Here is a 20,294-nt window from a genome sequence, read left to right as displayed (position 1 = left end):
CCTTTATGTAGGCTTCACGCCCCAGGTGGAGCCCAACATGGGGTTTGAACTCACAGCCTGAGATCAAGACCTGAGCTGAGAAAAGAGTCAGCTGCTTAACCCACTGAGCCACCCAGGCACCCCTTTAATAAATGAATGACTGATTAAAAATGGGGATGGAATGGGTTCCCAGGGCAAGTCTCAAGCATAAGTGTGAAGCAGGCAAAACTATCTCTGTAGCTTCTCTCCATATATTCCGTGTTCTAGGGCTCATGCCTCTTTCCATGACTCTAAACAATTCTGTGCACCTACAGCTCTACTCACCTCTGCACCCATCTCCTTTAAATTATTGATTCATCCACCCATTTACTTAACAAATATATTGAACACCTGATACATACTAGATTTTGCTCTGATACATACTGGATTTGCCCTGACAAAATGCACACTAACTAACCTATGCCTGAAGATATAATTCTTAAGGGTAGTTGTATTAGAAAGCAGGGATTAATCTGCTTTTTATTATTATTATTTTTTTTACTGTTTATTTTTGAGAGAGAGAGAGAGAGAGAGAGAGAGAGAGAGAGAGAGAGAGAGAGAGAGAGAGAGAAGCGCAAGCAGGGGAGGGGCAGAGAGAGGGAGACACAGAATCCAAAGCAGACTCCAGGCTCTGAGCCACACAGAGCCCTATGCAGGACAGAGCCCTATGCAGGGCTTCAACTCAGGAGCTGTGAGATCATGACTTGAGCTGAAGTTAAATGCTTAACTGACTGAGCCACACAGGCACCCCGGATTTGCTTTTACTATATGCAGAGAGATAGACTTTATAACACAAAAAGTGAGTCACTACTATTGGACACACCAAGTAAAGAAGGTAATAATTTGGGGCAAGAGGACTCATTGAGTTCCTCAGGACTCCTAGCACCTACTTGAGCCCCCCAAGAGTATCCTTGATTACTTTGTTCCAAAACTGAGCATGTGGGAGGGTTAAAAGAGGCTTAGAGATCACCTATTCTACATGCTTACTTTCTTAAGAGGAAATGCAGCCTAGGGAAGTTGCTACTTTCCCAAGGTAATGCTAACTAATTGGAAAGCAGGGTCTAGAAGCAATTCTCCAAGGTCAGGTCCCCATTCAGTGCTCTCTCTCTAGGGGTCTGCTACTCTTTTTCTTTTCTTTTTTTTTTTTTTAAACCTCATCCCCATCCACTCTTCATCTGTTGCAGGTTTGTTTGTTTGTTTGTTTGTTTGTTTGCTTGTTTTAAACAGACTTTACTTTTTATGGCAGTTTTAGGTTTACGGAAAAACTGAATTATCAATTAGTTCTTTCATGGATCTTATCTTTAGTGTTGCATCTAAAAAGTGATGATCAAACCCAAGATCATATATATTTTCTCCTATTGTTCTAGGAATTTTATAGTTTTGTGTTTTACATTTATGTCTACCATCCATTTTAAGTTAATTTTTGTAAAGGCTGTAAAGTCTGTGTCTTGGCTCAGTTTTTTTGCAAAGAGATGTTCAGTTGTTTTAGTGCTATTTGTTGAAAAGACCATGCGTGTTCTATTTTATTGTCTTTGCTCCTTTGTCAAAGATCAGTTCTCTATATCTGTGTGGGCCTATTTCTGGGCTCTCCATTCTGTTCTATTACTCTGTTTATTCTTTGACCCATACCACACTATCTTGATTCAGGTAGCTTTACAATAAATATTGAAGTTGGATAGGGTCATTCCTCCAACTTTTTTTTTTCTCTGCCAATATTGTGTTGGCTGTTTTGGGTCTTTTGCCTCTCCATAGAAACTTTAAATTGATTTGTCCACAAAATAATTTCCTGTGTTTTTCATTCAGATTGCATTGAATCTATAGATCAAGTTAGGAAGAACAGACATCTTGATGATATTGTCTTTCTATCAATGAATGTGAAGTAACTGCCCATTTATTTCATTATTCTTTGATTTCTTTCTTCAGAGTTTTGTAGTCTTCTTCATACAAATCTTGTACGTATTTTGTTAGGCTAATACCTAAGTATTTCATTGGGGAAGGGATGATGATATAAATGTTACTGTGTTTGTAATTTCAAATTCCACTTGCTAATTGCTGGCATACAAGAAAGCAATTGACTTTTTTTTTTTTTTTTTAATTTTTTTTTTCAACGTTTTTTGTTTATTTTTGGGACAGAGAGAGACAGAGCATGAACGGGGGAGGGGCAGAGAGAGAGGGAGACACAGAATCGGAAACAGGCTCCAGGCTCCGAGCCATCAGCCCATAGCCTGACGTGGGGCTCGAACTCACGGACCGCGAGATCGTGACCTGGCTGAAGTCGGACGCTTAACCGACTGCGCCACCCAGGCGCCCCGAAAGCAATTGACTTTTGCAGATTAACTTTGTTAATCCTGCAACCTTGCTACAATAGTTTATTAGTTCAAAGTATTTTTGTTGATTCTTTTGTATTTACTACATGGACAATCATGTCATTTGCAAATAAAGCATTTGTTTCTTCCTTCTCAATCTGTATACCTTTTATTTCCTTTTTTCTCTTCATGCATTAGCTAGGACTTCTAATACAATGTTAAAAGGAACTGGCAAGAAGGGACATCCTTGCCTATTCCAAATCTTAGTGGGAAATCTTTGAGTTTCTTGCCATTAAATATGAAGTTTGCTGAAGTTTTTGCAGATGTTCTTTTTCAAGTTGAGGAAGTTCCCCTCTATTCCTTGTTTGCTGAGTTTTGTGCTTTTTTAAAAATTATAAATAGCTGTTGTATTTTGTCAAATGCTTTTCCCGAACCCACTATGATCATTTGATTTTTGTTATTTTTTTCTTTCTTTTCATAATTGGATTTGATCTGCTAGTTTGTTTTTAGGCAGATTAGTAAACTCTCCAATGAATCTATTTCCTTTTTCTTCAAAACTAGAATAATAATCCTTGTCCCAGAGATCCCTCTAGAAGCCGTGTGCTGCCAGTCTGCAGTTATGGGGAAGGCCCATCGGCTCAACAGTTCAGCCTGATTCTGAATCCCGCTGTGCCACTCTCCCACTACATAGACCTGGGCCGGCCATTCACCTGCCTGAGTGCCTTCACTCATTTATTGATCATGGAAACACTAAGGACATCCAAAAATGGTATTTAAAAGCAGCTTCTCAAAATTTCAATTAGATCACTTACTTGCTTTATTTCTGTTGAGATGATTAAATGCACTATGCATGTGAAAGCACTTCTTTTTTCTCTTTTTTGCTGTCCTGAAATTGCACTTCCAAACAAAAAGCATCATCAATCAAGCCTTGTCCTGCATTCTGTTTTCTAGAAAACATGAGCCATGACATTCATTTAAAGTACCATTATAACTAGGAATATCATCAGAGCATTTTTTTTCTTTTCATTCATTTCCTGTTTTAATTCGTTGCCTACTCATCAAGGATTTCCCTAGGGAACAATTTTTTTCAAGTGAAATCAGGTTAAAAATGACACCAATCAGAGGAAGAAAATACAGCCCAAAAGGGCAATGTGAAGAGTAAAAGTTTTTCTGTAATGACAGAAGAACCGCCCCTTCTGTTTCAGTAACTCCTCTGCTTTAGCAACCATCTAACTGGGGCTAACACTCCATTCTGGGTCCCCTGTTCAGAGCCTCCTTTATGAACTGTCCAGTTACTTGATCCCTTGAGGTGGGTGCCTGGCTATAAACACACACACATACATGCACCCCATGTGTGGCCTAAGGTGGTTTTTCCATTTCACATTTCCCAAAGTTTAAGGCCATGATTCCTCAATTTTCCTCTTTTGCAGATCTTTTCATAAAAGAAAGACCTCTTTGTCACAAAAATATAGAAATTACATAATTTCAGAGTAAATGATCTTCCTTTCAATTAAATAAATTTAGCCCTAAAAAAAGTCCTCACATTATCCTTATTTTTCTCATTTTACTTCATACCAGTGAAATTTTGTCGCACTCTTGTGAGTGGTTTGGAAACCACTGGCAGAGGGACAAGTCAGTTAATGAGCTAGAGAACTGGAAAAAGCTGACTCACCTCACCAAGGTGAGGAATGTTCCAGTATAGGCAAACACCAGGAAATTCAGAAAGGGACAGTTTGAACTAATTTCAATATTTTAAGTAATTAAGACCACCATGCCTTTAATAGATGTTTTACAGCAAAGCAGAGGAGAAAGTTTTGTTCAAGGTGCCTGGGCTTTCTTTTCTAATCCTTTTGTAGAGGTTATTCTTACAACCCAAATTGAAACCCCAATTGTTCATTGCTTTTATGATTATTATTTCAATATAACTTTTCTCCAAATACATCTGAGCTATTATGGTCAATGCCATGGAGCACTGAATAAGATTAACACCCACGAATGTATGCGTGCATGTGTGTGTGTGTGTGTGTGTGTGTTTTGAGAATGTGACCCTTGTCAATGACTCTGTGGCCTTGGCAGAGTGGGAAGCTCTGTTTTAGGTATCATCCAGAGCAGGACTAGACATGGTCCCTTCCCTTGAAGTTCTAAATTCCCAACTTTAAATATACACAGCACACACAGCATTACAGACACAGGGCATACCAAAAGGTAAGTTTTATATTTGGTTTTGATATCTCCTTTAATTCCCTAAGAGAAGAAAAGAAAGGAAGGAATGAGGATAGAAAGTGAAGAGGGAAAGTCAGAAGAAGGGATTAAGAGAAAATGGAAAACAATAGTGGTAATTCCCAGAAAGAAGGGCAATGGCTGGTAGGAGATTTATGGGAAGTGAGAGCCCTGATCCTGCCCAGCTTGTCCGGGAATTCTTCCTGTTAGAGGGTGATTTGTTAACTGCTGTCTGAACAGTCTTTCCAGGGAGTCAATTTTGGACTCTGATACTCACATTTAGAATCACCAAAGCCAAGCCAAGGTTGTTTTCCAGGAATAGGGTTTTATAGGATGAGGCTACTTCATGCATTGTGTGGTAAATGGTGAATATTCCACTTCATATTTAAGAACAGAGTCAGGACAGAAAAAAAGGGGTAATATTACCAGAGCTTGGAAAGCACTAATTTAAAGAAAAAAAATCATTTCTTTCTTCCAGCACAGATATGGCCCCATGTGACCATGGGTATAAAATAGTTAAACACTCAAACCTCTGAACTTCTAAAGTCATGAGGGACTTTCATTGCTATTTCCCAGTAAACATCATGACACCAATGTTTCTGTTTAGTAAACTACTTTTCAGTTAGGAAACATAATAACAATAATAGTAACAGCAGCTAGCATGTACTAAACTCTTCCCACATGCCAGCCACCATCCTTTAACGATGATATCATATGTGAAACCATGTTTAGTCCTCACAGTATCCCAGAAAGTTAGCTAATATAATTATGTCCATTCTATAGATGAGGAAACTATTTCTCAGAAATTTCAAGTAATTCATTCAAAGTTAATTAGACAATAAAGGTGGAACCAGAGTTTGAGCCCAAGCAGTCCAACTGCAGAGCCCCATGCCTTATGACCATTACATATTTTCTTCCATTCAAATAGTCTTTTCTCACTACACTGATACAATGCCTTTTCAGTAACTCTGAGATTTAATTCAGATAGACATAGATTTAAATCATGATGTATGACCTTAGAAAAATAGTCGAATTTCTCAGATTCTTGGGTTTTTATTTGTAAAACAGAGATAACACCACTCTGAAGAATTACTATGAAAGCAAGAGGTTATATATGGTAGCCATTTCATACATGAGAAGTATTACCACAGCACAGATAGATAGAGAACTGTCAAGATTAAAAAGCAAAAATAGGGCATCTGGGTGTCTCAGTTGGTTAAGTGTCTGACTCTATCTTGGCTCAGGTCATGATTTCATGGTTCGTGAGTTCAAGCCCTGTGTCAGGCTCTGCGCTGATAGCACAGAGACTGCTTGGGATTCTCTCTCTCCCTCTCTCTCTCTGCCTCTCCCCCACTTGCTCGCATGCAAGTGTTCTCTCTTTCTCTCTCAAAATAAATACATAAACATTGTTTTTAAAGGAAAGACAAGTGGGGTGCCTGGGTGGCTCGGTCAGTTAAGTGTCCAACTTCAGGTCAGGTCATCATCTCATGGTTCTTGAGTTTGAGCCCTGCGTTGGGCTCAGTGCTAACAGCTTAGAGCCTAACACCCGCTTCGGATTCTGCATCTCCCTTTCTCTCTGCCCCTCTCCCACTCACAATCTGTCTCTCTCTCTGAAAAAAAAAATTATATATATGAAAAACAAGCAACAAAACAATGAAAGCCAGGCACCCAGGACAGATATCCAGGGTGAGGGATAATTGGAAGTAGATCATCAGAAATATTGAAGGAAGTATTTCCCTTAAACAACTCAGTTGATAAAGTAAACTTTGAGTATACTTGCAAAAGAAGAAGAGATATCAGGTAATCACATAAAAACAAAAACAAAAATACAAAAAAAAGAGGATCAGTTGACCCTGTACAAAGAGAGAAAGCAAAATGCAAACCATTACAAAGTATTATGCTCTGAGCCATGGCAAGCCAAATTAATTCACACAGTGAAGGAGGAAATGAAGCTTGTGTCAGAATCCATCTATCACATACCACGCAATATTCACAAAAGTAGCTTAAGTTAAACCAGACATAGTTCTGATCTCATGTTGTGGAGGAATCATCTCTGTGACTCTTACTGTTGTTTCACTGAAGCTCTAGGTTAAAGAATCGCTTTAGCAAACACTAGACCGAGTGGACAGCCACTGGCTATTCCAATCAAGAATCCCATATGTGCTGTGAAAAGAAGTAGATGACAGACTTTAGAGAAGATCACTTTGGCCAGGTCTCCAGTGTTCTTGTGCTCTATATTCTCTAATGAAATTTCCCCTTCCAGTCAAGTTTCACAGCCTTTCCACTGTGGATGCACTAAAGATCTAAGATGAAAAGGGGGGGGGGGGAGCATTATGAAGGGGAGAGAAGAAACTATAGCACAAATAGCAAAAGGACAATCTGAAACAGCTTGAGAGAGGATCCAGTGTTCTAGTGGCAGAAATCTCCATAACCATTTGTTACCATAAGTTGGGTTCTTCTATTCTCTAGATCCCTATCTTCACAGAGCATGGTAATGAAAAGGTAAAATTTATGAAAATAAGACATATCCTCTCCTAGTTTGTTTTGTGTACATAAAATACACAGACAAAAGCTTGAATTTTAAAAATTCAGTCAATTAATCTTGCAGTTGTTAGATGTACCTAACTACTGCCTACTAAAACAAGAGCAACAATCTTAATGTCGTTGGGGGGAAATTACTGCATTCCCAGCCTTTCTGGAAAGACACTTCAAAAAGGCTTCCACCTACCAAATATTAATACATATTTTATACACTGGCTTTGAAGATAGCTATTAGGACAAAAGAATATGATCGTGACTATATTCCTTATTTTATCCTGTGTGATGGCATTTTAACCTGCTATTAATACCGGAACATCTAGTAAGCATTCAATGGATATTTGTTAAATAAAATAGGAAGAATTTGGTAAGGCGTTTTAAATGAAATTTCATGATAATTAAGACCAGATCAAATGGTCTTTCAGATCAAATGGACCTGATAATTTACTTATCTATATCTTTGAGCAAATTTTTAAATTTCTCTAAGCTTCAGATTTTTTCATTTAAAACTCGGTTAGGCGTCCGACTTTGGCTCAGGTCATGATCTAATGTTTGTGGGTTTGAGCCCCACATTAGGCTCTGCTGACAGTTCAGAGCCTGGAGTTGCTTCGGATTCTGTGCCTCCCTCTCTTTCTGCCCTTCCCCTGCTTGAGCTCTGTCTCTGTCTCTCAAAGATACATAAACATTAAAAAAATTTTTTTAATGTCAACATATAATTAACCCTTCCATTGACTGGTCCTTTAGATTAATTAGATAATTCATATAAAACTCTTATCTCAGACCATGCTCATGGTAAGTACCCAAAAACAGTCATTAACACTTTTGTGCTTGATCTTAGGCAGATAAAACACACACAATTCTTTAATCTGCTAATTATATAGGAAGTCTTTTTGTGATAATATTGAGTATTATGTTATTGCAAAACAGCACACTTTTTGGAGACCTGTGAGACTCACCCACAAACAGATGAGAAGAATATCTCAGAATTTGACGTGCTCATGGTTTTATGGAAGATCACTGAGAGCATGGAAGTGGATTTAACAGCAGAGGGCACAGCAAAGAGACCAGGAGGGAGAGAATAATTCACTCCTAAGAGAAAAAAAGGAAAGGATTCTGTCATTTTCTGATGCTGAATCTCATAATATCTCTGACAGGCACCATTGAACAAGTATACATTATACAACTCAGCTGTCCAAAATAGCAGTTACACGGGAAGAAAAAGATAGTTTTTTTTTCTTGAAAAGGAGGAAGACGGAAAAGAGGAGAAAGCAGCAGAAAACTTCACTATACATAAAATGGAGAAAATCAAGGTTGGACTGTGGAGCGCAGGGCAATAGAGTGGACAGTACATGGGCTTTATAATGGGATAGATCTAAATCTGGTTTTCTAGGTCAGTTATTTGCTACTGAGGCTAAGTACCTATTGTTAACAATTTGTGCTTCTTTTGCTTGATCTTTGTAATAATACCTGTATCATTAAATTTTAAAAAAATAATTGTGTAATAAAAATTGTGATTATGTCATAGGGTTATTGTGAAGATATAATAAAACAACAATGCTAGCAGAGTGCTCAATCCATTTTCTCGTCTATACGGGTACTTGAAAAATATTTCTCATATACTCTGAAGACAAGGAAATTACAGAAATGCTTGCTAGAGCATTGTATCTTGCATTTGTTTACTCATTTTTCCAGAAGCATTCCTGGTAATTGTAGGCATTACATCAATTTAACCAAGCTTGAACTACATTTCCCAGAATCCACCTTTCCTTCATGGGATTAGTTCAGGTGCAGACAGGGAAGATACAAGTGAAGCCCAGCTGTCTTCTAGTGCTAAGAAGGCTGGTGCAGCACAGGGCACTTGTGCAGCTCCTGCCTATTGGAGCTGACCTCCTGGCTTTCTGGCTGGAGGGTGGCAGCAGTAACTCCTCGAGACCCTACCACATCTCCTGCTCTAAGTTCTCCAACTCCTGGTCCAGGTTTGTGTTTAGGTCTGTGACAATGGGGCAGGCACTAGCTTCTGAAGAAAACCTTCATCATTAAAATTGTAAACTTGGAGGTGATAAAGAACATGTAGAGGTTCCAGTTCATTCGTTCATTCTCAATGGTTCCAGTTCAAATTCACAGTTTCCAGTTTGTATTTTTTCCCCCAGTCCATAACCATCTTGCATTCCCAACTACCTGCACATGGACATCTGGTTCCAGCGCTAGACTTAGAAACTAAACATCACATAGACTAGTTCTTCTGCCTCTATTAACCATGTAAGGTCAAGTCCTTATGATAAATACTGTAAATATTATACACATATATATCCTGGTGGTTCTACTTCTATAAGAACCTTGATTGATACAGAAGGTTTTCTATGTGCCAAGAACTATGTTTTGGGCTGAGGAAACAGATGAATAAGGTATAGTCCCTACATTCATAAAGGTTTACAGTGCTTAGAGGAGAAGTCAGCCATCAGTCATCATATCACAAATTATAAAGTTTCTATGGATTTACCTAATCTGGAAAGTTTGTATAAATGGAACCATATAATGTTACTATTTGATCTTTTATTTTCTCACTTAGCATGTTTTCTAGGTTCATCCACATTGTAGCATGTACCAGTACTTCACTTTTTATGGCTGAGTAATATTCATTTGTAAGGATATATCAGATTTTGTTTATTCATTCATCTGTTAGTGGACATTTGGCTTGTTTCCACTTTTTGGAACTATATAGTTCAAAACTAGACAATGATTTTTGCACAACGTACAAATGCCAATCAATTATACACTTTAAAATAGCTAATTTTAGGGGCGCCTGGGTGGCTCAGTCGGTTAAGCGGCCGACTTCGACTCAGGTCATGATCTCGCGGTCCGTGAGTTCGAGCCCCGCATCGGGCTCTGTGCTGGCAACTCAGAGCCTGGAGCCTGTTTCAGATTCTGTGTCTCCCTCTCTCTGACCCTCCCCCGTTCATGCTCTGTCTCTCTCTGTCTCAAAAATAAATAAACGTTAAAAAAAAAAAATTAAAAAAAATAAAATAAAATAAAATAAAATAGCTAATTTTATATTATATAAATTTCATCTCAATAGAAATTTTTTTAGGGTTTTGAAGTTATAAAGTTGTTTTCCTTTATTAAACAAATTTACATGTATCTACAATTATTCAGAGTGAAATTCAAGAGATTCCAGATTATGGATTTTATGCAGTTTATGGATGTCAAACTGGTAAAATGTTCATTAAACTAGATATTTTCAGTGATAAGGTCAGATGCTTTCCACATTTGACTACAATCTGCTTTGTATATTTTTCTTTGCTCTGCTATTTTGCAGCAAGCCTGTCATTGATTGGCTTCTTGACATGCACATAAAATCAATTAGCATTCAGTCTCTGAGAATAATTCTCTTAATAGGTTACTGCTTTCACCATTTAACCAACAGAGAAACAGTTCTTTCCACACCACCCTATACTTATTTAGGAAGGCATTTGGTAACACTTATCAGCCTGCACATGCCAGCAATTAGATGTCAATAGAATTTCTATGTTCAATCCTTTGTATACAAGAAACATTTTAGCCAAAATTCCCAGTCTTCTCACAATTTTCTGAACTCATCAGTTTTTGTCCATTCACCATGGGGTGATTTTAGAGACATGGAATAAAGGTCCATCACATCTGCCTCTAAACTTCCCCTAAAAGGGGGACAGTATGAAAGTAGATATCAAGATTGAGAATATGCCAGGCCTGTTTTCTATTCCTTATGTTTCAGGAGGTACAATGACAAACCACTATCTAACTTCTTATAAGTGTAACTTTTTCTTCAACTGTTAACCTAGCTTTTTGTTGTCATTGTTTTACTTCTTTGTTACTCCAAAGATCTGATCTGAATGTCATTGTCTTGCAGAACTTTCTAACCTCCCTCCCTCCACTATCCTTCTCTTGCACTACGGTCCAGCCATACTGGCTTGCATTTGGGTTCTAGAACATGTAAAACTCAACTGAATCTCAAGACCTTTATAGTTGCTGCTCCTTCTACTTGATTCCTCTTCCTCAACAATGTCATGTGGCTTCCCTTTTTCCATTGTTCAAGTCTCAAATCATTTGGTATCTTTTCAGAATGGGCTTCCCTAGGGGTGCCTGGGTGGCTCAGTCAGTTAAGCATCTAACTTTGGCTTAGGTCATGATCTCACGGTTTGTGAGTTTGAGCCCTGCATCAGGCTCTGTGCTGACAGCTCAGAGCCTGGAGCCTGCTTCAGATTCTGTGTGTGTGTGTGTGTGTGTGTGTGTGTGTGTGTGTGTCTCTGCCCCTCCCCTGCTCACACTCTGTCTCTCTCTCTCAAAAATAAACATTAACATTTTTTTTTAAAGAATGGGCTTCCCTAGCTATAGCAGCTCTTCCAATCACACCTTAACCTCTTTCCCTGTTTTTTTTTTTTTTTATTTTATGTATCCCCTCACTAGATCATATAATTCTTAACATAGGGACTCTGCCTGTTTTGGTCACCACTGTTTGCCCAGAGTTTAGAATAGTACTGGAACAGATAGTAGTTGCACAATTAATATCTTGGCTGACTGATTATAAACTAACAGACACTAATTATGCCAATAAATGAAAATTGCAGTGTAATTCATGGTGGTGCCATTCCTTGTAACACAGTATTCTAGAAAATATCAAGTATGTATGTATGTATGTATGTATGTTGGATAGATATTTTTTGTGGGGGAACAGGTTATAAGTTCAGTTTAGTATTTTGAAGTACTATTACTTTTTTTTAAATGTTTTTTCCTATTTATTTACTTTTGAGAGAGACAGAGTGAGAGCAGGGGAGGGGCAGAGAGAGAGGGAGACACAGAATCTGAAGCAGGCTTCAAGCTCTGAGCTGTTAGCACAGAGCCCGACGTGGGTCTCGAAACCATGAACCATGAGATCATGACCTGAGCCAAAGTCAGATGTTCAACCAACTGAGCCACCCAGGTGCCCCAACTATTACTTTTTTTTTAATTCAAGTTAGTTAACATACAGTGTAGTCTTGGCTTCAGGGGTAGAACCCAGTGATTCATCTCTTACTTATGACACCTTCAAAAATTAATATGTTGAAATCCTAATCCCCAACACGATGTTATTTGAAGGCAAGGAGGTAATGAGGTTTGGATGAGGTCTTGAGGGTACAGTCTCCATGATGGAATTTGTGCCCCTATAAGAGGAAGAAGAAACACAAGAGCCTTCTCTCTCTTCTTGTTCCCATAAAGAACAGATCATTTGGGCACACAGCAAGATGGTAGCCCTCTGAAAGCCAGAAAGTAGGTCCTCACCAGGCACCAAATCTGTGGGCACCTTGGTCTTGAAATTCCAGCTTCCTTAATCGTGAGAAAATAAATTTCTGTTGTTTAAAACACGAAGTTTATGGCATTTCGATATAGCAGCAAAGGTGACTTAGATAAGAGTGTTTCCAGAAGGAGAGCATTGTACAATGTGTGAGATGCTGCTGGAATGATGTAAGGTGAGAACTGAAAAGTATCCAATGAACTTAGTCACATGGAAATTGCTGATAAACTTTGTTAGAGTTGTTTTACTGAAGTGAGAGGGTCACAAGTCAGACTGAGGAGTGGGAGATGAAACACAAGGACTATGAGTACATGTGTATCGTTTTTGCTATATGTGACCTTGAGCAAAGCTCATACATTCCCCAGATTTAATCGTTATTATCATTAAGTTGAGCAGCTCATACTTATGTTGGAGACATGTTGTAAGGATTAAGTAATATGATATGGAAAGATGCTTAAAACACCATGAACCCTCAATAAATGCAGATTTCTTTCACTTCTCCCACTTGAAGGCTTTTAAAATAAATCTGTTGACCGGAATCAAACATATTGCCTTAACCAAGGACTACATGGGAGTTTTGTTATTTGTCCAATAAAATACTATGCAAGAGGAGTACAGAAATTGTGTGTGTGTGCGCGCACACATGCATGTGTGTGTCCTAAAATCATTTGGTGATATGCCTTACTACAATTGCAGAACACTATGAATTTATGTTCTATTTATATTTCATCCTAACCCTGAGATTTTTAAAATAGAATTTATTGTCAAATTGGCTTACATACAACACCCAGTGCTCATCCCAACAAGTGCCCTCCTGAATGCCCATCAAGCATTTTCCCTCTCCCCACCCCCCTGTCCACCCTCAGTTTGTTGTCTGTATTTAAGAGTCTCTTATGGTTTGCCTCCCTCCCTCTCTCTTTGTAACTATTTTTTCCCCCTCCCTTCCCCCCCGCATCCCCCACCCCCCACTGCCTGGTCTTCTGTTAAGTTTCTCAAGATCCACATATGAGTGAAAACATATTATATCTGTCCTTCTCTGACTGACTTATTTCATTTGGCTTAATACCTTCCAGTTCCATCCTCGTTGCTGCAAATGGCATGATTTCATTCTTTCTCGTTGCTAAGTAGTATTCCATTGTATATATAAATCATATCTTCTTTATCCATTCATTAGTTGATGGACATTTAGGATCTTTCCATAATTTGGCTATTGTTGAAAGCGCTGCCATAAACATTGGGGTACATGTGCTCCTATGCCTTAGAACTTCTGTATCCCTTGGGTAAATTCCTAGTAGTGCTGCTATTGCTGGGTCGTAGGATAGTTCTATTTTTAATTTTTGAGGAACCTCCACACTGTTTTCTAGAACAGCTGCACCAGTTTGCATTCCCACCAACAGTGCAACAGGGTTCCCATTTCTCCACATCTTTGCCAGCATCTGTAGTTTCCTGAGTTGTTAATTTTAGCCATTCTGACCAGTGTGAGGTGATATCTCAGTGTGGCTTTGATTTGTATTTCCATGATTATGAGTGACATTGAGCATCTTTTCATGTGTCTGTTGGCCATCTGGATGTCTTCTTTGGAAAAGTGTCCATTCATGTCTTCTGCCTCTTTCTTCACTGGATTATTTGTTTTTTTGTGTGTTGAGTTTGGTAAGTTCTTTATAGATTTTGGATACTAATCCTTTATCCGATATGTCATTTGCAAATATCTTTTCCCATTCCATCTGTTGCCTTTCAGTTTTGTTGATTGTTTCTTTTGCAGTGCAGAAGCTTTTAATCTTGATGAGGTCCCCATAGTTCATTTTTGCTTTTAGTTCCCTTGCCTTTGTAGATGTGTCAAGCAAGAAGTTGCTGCGGCTGAGGTCAAAGAGGTTGTTGTCTGCTTTCTCCTCTAAGGTTTTGATGGTTTCCTGCCTCACATTTAGGTCTTTCATCCATTTTGAGTTTGTTTTTGTGTTTGGTGTAAGAAATGGTCCACTTTCATTCTTCTGTGTGTTGCTTTCCAGTTCTCCCAGCACCATTTGCTAAAGAGACTGTCTTGTTTCCACTGGATGCTCTCTCCCGCTTTGCCAAAGATTAGTTGGCCATACATTTGTGGGTCCAATTCTGGGTTCTCTATTCTATTCAATTGGCTATGTGTCTGTTTTTGTGGCAGTACCATACTGTCTTGATGATTAAAGCTTTGCAGTAGAGGCTAAAGTCTGGGATTGTGATGCCTCCCACTTTGGTTTTCCTCTTCACTATATCTGTGGCTGATCGGGGTCTTTTGTAGTTCCATACAAATTTTAGGATTGATTGTTCTAACTTTGAGAATGCCAGTGCAATTTTGATTGGGATTGCATTGAATGTGTAGATTGCTTTGGGTAGTATTGGCATTTTATCAATATTTATTCTTCCAATCCATGAGCATGGAATGTTTTTCTATTTCTTTGTGTCTTCAATTTCCTTCATAAGCTTTCTATAATTTTCAGCATACAGATCTTTTACATCTTTGGTTATGTTTATTCCTAGATATTTTATAATTCCTAGGAATTGTAAATGAGATAAGTTTCTTTATTTCTCTTCCTGTTGCTTCATTATTGGTGTATAAAAATGCAACCAATTTCTGTACACCAATTTTATACCCCTAACCTTGAGATTTTTATTGGAGACTCTACTTCCTAACTAGCTTATTCCCATATCTTTTGGTTCCCTATTTATTATGCCTCCTACAGGAACATGTTTATTTACATAAAATTCTTAACATGACTCTCTCTCTCTCTCTCTCTCTCAGTAGATGGCATTTCTTCATGGTCAAAATTGCAGTGAACTTGAATCCTTCAAAATATCCTTGATCACTTCCAGTTTATACCACTTGCCAGTTCAGACATGCTATAGTCATTGCAGACTTTTAAATGTTTGTTCTCTTTAGGAATGCTAAGCAAAAATGACTATATACTCTCTTGTTTCTAATATCTTATTTTGACTACAAGTTTTTTGCGAGGCCCAATCAACCAGAGGCTCCAGCACGGGAGTGTGATTTTTAGCAAGGGACAAAAGACATTTAGATTCTTTCATAGCAGCAGCAGCAGCCATGGTGTCCTGCATGTAGCAGCAGCTCTAGACCAGCCTGTTTAGGCTGAAAGACCTTGGCTTCTTCCCTCTTGGCATAAAATGCTTTGGTTCATATCCAGTCTTATGCTGGTTCTTTATCTTCCCATTGATTCTGTGCCATCCTTGCACATTTATATATATAAATTTTTCTTTTTCTTTTTTTCCCCTAACATCAGCCAGTTTTGTTACCTGTAATCAAAACATTCCTAACTAATAGAGAGGGAGGTCTTCACAGAATAGACCCAAGTAAGAATCTAGTGACCATGCTTAGTGATGGAGCTGGCACTTCCTAACAGAATTATTTGTTGCTTTTGGCAGATTCAGGAGGGAAAAAAACCCCACTGCATTACCAGAGCTTCTGATGCCAGTGACTATCACTCTGGGGGTATTCTCCAGGGAAAAAGAACACTGGGGGAAAAAACAGCATTGCAATTTAGACTGCCACTCCATTTAATAATGGAGAAATGGTATTACTTTACTGGTAATTATTTTTTTTAAAGCCTCATGTAAAATGTTAGCTGGACTCTGTTTATTGGAATGTATCAACACATTAAACAAACTTAGCTTTGTTGATTTACCCAAGACAGCTAACCTGATGAATTTCAATGGAGCCCGTTACAAATCTGGCTCTGAGTTGTAAAAATGTCTATTTTGAGTCAAGTCTGAGTTGGACTATCTACTTATATATGTGTTTTTCTGCCTTTAATGACAGACACATACATATGAAAAAGTTGTTTATCCTTTGAGCACCAAACATCATTACAGAGTCCCTTTTAAATGTTAAAACTGGAGCCATTGGTCTGTTATCTACAGAGAGAAAAACAATACTGTGGCTTCAGGAGAAATAGATAGGAGGGGGTGAGATGGGAAGAAAAACACCAACAGGAATGATAAACTGGATTTTAATGACAAAGTCACTTTGCCAACTGTAACTTGGGTGTTGGGTAAGCTGATCTGACTTCATTAGGTGATAGCCAGCCTCCCAAAGCCATCATCAGCCTGGAAGAAAGCCATATGTGTTGGTCGCACAAATGGACATTGATTTTTCAATAAACTGGAACCCAAAGCCAACATCACTTCAATGATATCTTTTCTCAGGAGAGAGGATTTCTCGCTCATGCCTGGCACCATGTCTCAGCTCTTACATTACAAGAATTACATGGGTGAAGCAGAGTAGAAAACATCAGCTCACTTAAGTCATGTGATAAATGAGGCAATTAAGTCAATTAGATGCACAGTTACTGAGTTATATCTGTTTTGCTTTGTAAAATATAATTTTAAATAGGATCATCTATCTTACCATTCTTGACAGCATTAGAATTCTGTGGGGCAGAAAAAATGTGATTCATTACTCTATGAAAACAGTGCCTACTCTCTGAACTGGATAAAGTAACCTTGGTCTTTAAATTAGAGGTTGTGATCCCTTAACTCTTTCTCTGTAAGCAGAACACATTTTGTGTTTGTTGTTTATCTAACACTCTAAATGTACGGCTTTTGTACTAGCCATCATGTGGTTGGGGAATTAGTATACAGAACATTAATTTTTCAATGTGTGATTTACCAGATGTGTCTCTTTCTGGGGGAAGAGAGAATAGAGTTGTAGCAGATTTATCTTCTGGTTGAGTCACTTGAGTGACTTTGTAATAAAAGGATGAGCAGTCACCCTTGTTTGTGGGAAGATCACCAGGACCTTCAGTGGTTTAATTAAATACTGTTCAGTTCCACACCATCCTCTTGGCATACAGAATTGTCACTGGTAAGAGGTTTATCTATCTGCAGAGAAGCCAAGGAGCTTTGGGAAAGGTGACCTAACAAGACCCTTTATTTTTGGAAGATCAGTACTTCTAGAGCCTCCAATGAATTGTGATGGCTTTACCTAGGGTGTGTAGGCCAGTCAGGGCACTATATGCCACCAGGGGAAACTAATTGTGAATCAAGTTAATATTGGACTGGTAGCCACAGCTAGATTGGAGGCTTATCAAGAAATTGCTCATGAGTCAAATTATGTTTCCTTTGCCCTCCACAAATTATATTTTAGTGAACCAACTAAACTTTCAGTGAACTATTTTTGTGAACCAACTAAAATTAGTGAACTACTTAAAAGTCTGGATATTTCACATATAAATATGGATTACTTTGGCCAGAGTACATGCACTGTAGTTTGCTTTCCAAAGCCTACCACTAGCATATATACTTCTACTCTCCCTGCTTTATTCATTTCTTTTACTTTCTGGAATCCAGCAGGTAGTTGAATTTTTCACCTTTTGCCTACATGGTCTTAGACGAGGGTTCTGATTCTGCCACACAATGGGGCTGAGATTTAACCCAGCCACCTGGGTGTGTGGTTGAGAGACTACAGCTGAACAGGTGGGGAGAAACTGAGTTGTAGCTTTGGAAGTATTCCTGGCTGAAACTGAGCATGTGAGTTTTGATATCACACATTGAAGGGTGGAGATCTAGCAAGAACATCACTGCAGGAGAGAACAAGGACATTAAACATGGAATTTTAAAGAAAGAATTAATTGTTGGCTAAAGAGTATGTAAATCTTAAAAATATATCATCAAATTGACCTGAGAAAGATTGAACCAAGTTAAATACTGACCAATGGTTCATGAGAGCACCAGTTTACATACTAGTTTTTTTCAAATTTTGCTAATCTGATGGGGGAAAATTGCCACTTTGAATTTTCTTGAAATCTGATGAGTTTAAGTGTATTTTCAGATGTATGCTGGCCATTTGTATTTTTTCTAAGAATTGACAGTTTGTAACTATTGTTTATTTATCTTATTAGGTTATTTGCATTTCCTTATTGACTGTAGGAACCTCTTGATGGTTCTTTCTCTGTCATATCTGTTGCAAACATTTTCTGCCAGTTTGCTATTGCATTTAAATTTGGTGTCATTATCTCATTGTTTTTATTTATAAAATAAAAACTGTTAATGTTTTTTACGGGTTTGGGGTTTAATGTCTTTCATAGGTCCCCTCAACTCCATGATCGTCAAAATAATTTCCTGTACATTCCTTTAAGAAGTCTGTAGGCTTTGTAGTTGTATTTGATTAATTATCCAAAAGTTATTTTAAGTTTGCTGTGAGGTACAGATTTAACTTTTTGAAACAAAAGGAGAGCTGATTACCTCACTATCATTTTCTCATTATTAGAAATCCTAATTGTATCTTAAATTAACAGGTGTCTTTGCCTTTTGGTTCATTTTGAGATTCCTATAAGACAACTTCCTTCTCGGAGATTTAAGATTGGTAAGTACTCATCATCCTTTTCTCTAGATTCCTCAAAAATTGACAATAGGCACTTACAGTACAATAAGAAAGAAAACGTACAGCATGAGGTTTGCACTGGCTGAATAGTGTCCAATAATCTCCCCAAAATATAGAACTTCTGATATATTATGTAAAAGGATATAGTTTAGCTTGGGGCCAAAGTGAGACTCTATTTCTTCCCTACAAATCTAGTTCTTAGGGTCTAACTGTGGGGAGAATGAGATCTGCAAAGCAATTACTCAACCAGTTCAAGGAAGAGAATGCCAGCATCCCAAACCCAGTTTTCTTGGAGTATTTACTCCAATAATATCTCCCTCCAAGGAGGTGTAGAAATGTTCTCTTCTTTAAGGAAAAATAAAAAACAAAGGAATGACCATCCCTCCCAACTTACACTCTCATTGTTTATCTTTCTCAATTTTTCTTTTTCAGATATGCTTGCATGTTTTCTCAGATGAATTTTAAAAGACACTTGTAACTTCATTTAAAAAAATCTTATTAGGATTTAATTCATTATTGTATGTAATTTACTTATTTATTTAGGTTTAATTAACATCTTTACAAAACTGAGTTTTCTCTTCCTGAGGCTTCTTTACTCAGGCTTTATTATATACACTTGAGTAAAGTTATGTAATTTTCCCTATAAATGTCTTATGCACTCTGCTAAGTTTACTTATGGATACTTTAATAATTTTTATCACCATTGAGTTGGATTCTTTTTTTTTTAAGATTAAAAAAAATTTTTTTTAATAAGAGGGAGTAGGGGAGGGGGCAGAGAGAGAGGGTGAGAGAGAATCCCAAGCAGGCTCTGCACCATCAGTGCAGAGACTGACTCAAGGCTGGATCCCACCAACTGTGAGGTCATGACCTGAGATGAAATCAAAAGTCTGGACACCTAACCAACTGAGACACCCAGGTGCCTCTTTCTTTGTGTTCCTAATTAGTTTTTTACTTGTATATAGAATAGAGATTGATTTTTATATGTTGACATTGTATCAACCTATTTTACTAAAATTACCGTTCTGTTCCTTCTCTCTACCAATTTTATTTTTACAAATAATACAAGTTTGAGTCTCTTGTTTCAGCACTTCTAACTCATTTTCTTTTCTTGCCTGTTGCATTGGTTAGGACTTCTAGTTCTAGTCTTAATAGTTCTAAACATCCTTATTTTGGTCAAGACTTCAGGGGAAATGCTTTTAACGTTTCACCTTTATGATATTTGCTAAGTTTTTCTGACAGATTTATTTTTAAAAATTAAACTAAGAAAGAACCTGTCTATTCCTAGTTTGACTTTATGAAGAATTGTATTGATTCATCAGAAATGTCTTTTCTAATAAGATAACTATATAATGTTCTCCAAATCTGTTAATCCAGTTGAATTATATAAATAGATTTCCCAATGCTAAAGCATTATTACACCTCTAGAATAATCATGTTTGGGCATTTATATTATACTCTGAAAAAAATACTGCTTTTTATTTGTTAATATTTAATTAAGATATTTAACTTATGTTTGTAAAGGAGATTAATCTATAGT

At 37.7% G+C, this 20,294-nt stretch overlaps 1 long non-coding RNA gene across 1 annotated transcript in view; it reads right to left on the bottom strand.

Annotated features, from left to right (window-relative positions):
* The window catches only part of LOC109277933 (uncharacterized), a 176,423-nt gene that overhangs the window by 87,232 nt on the left and 68,897 nt on the right, over nucleotides 1-20,294 (bottom strand). The window contains exon 3 of the long non-coding RNA XR_002085405.2: nucleotides 8,039-8,171. This is a non-coding gene — a long non-coding RNA (uncharacterized LOC109277933). The remainder of the gene's footprint in view (nucleotides 1-8,038; nucleotides 8,172-20,294) is intronic.

The sequence above is a fragment of the Panthera pardus genome, unplaced genomic scaffold (genome assembly GCF_024362965.1).
Source record: "Panthera pardus isolate Hobbes unplaced genomic scaffold, ASM2436296v1 HiC_scaffold_7, whole genome shotgun sequence".
Taxonomy (NCBI): domain Eukaryota; kingdom Metazoa; phylum Chordata; class Mammalia; order Carnivora; family Felidae; genus Panthera; species Panthera pardus.
The sequence above is the reverse complement of the archived record's forward strand: the minus strand, read 5'-3'. Positions and strand labels throughout refer to the sequence as shown.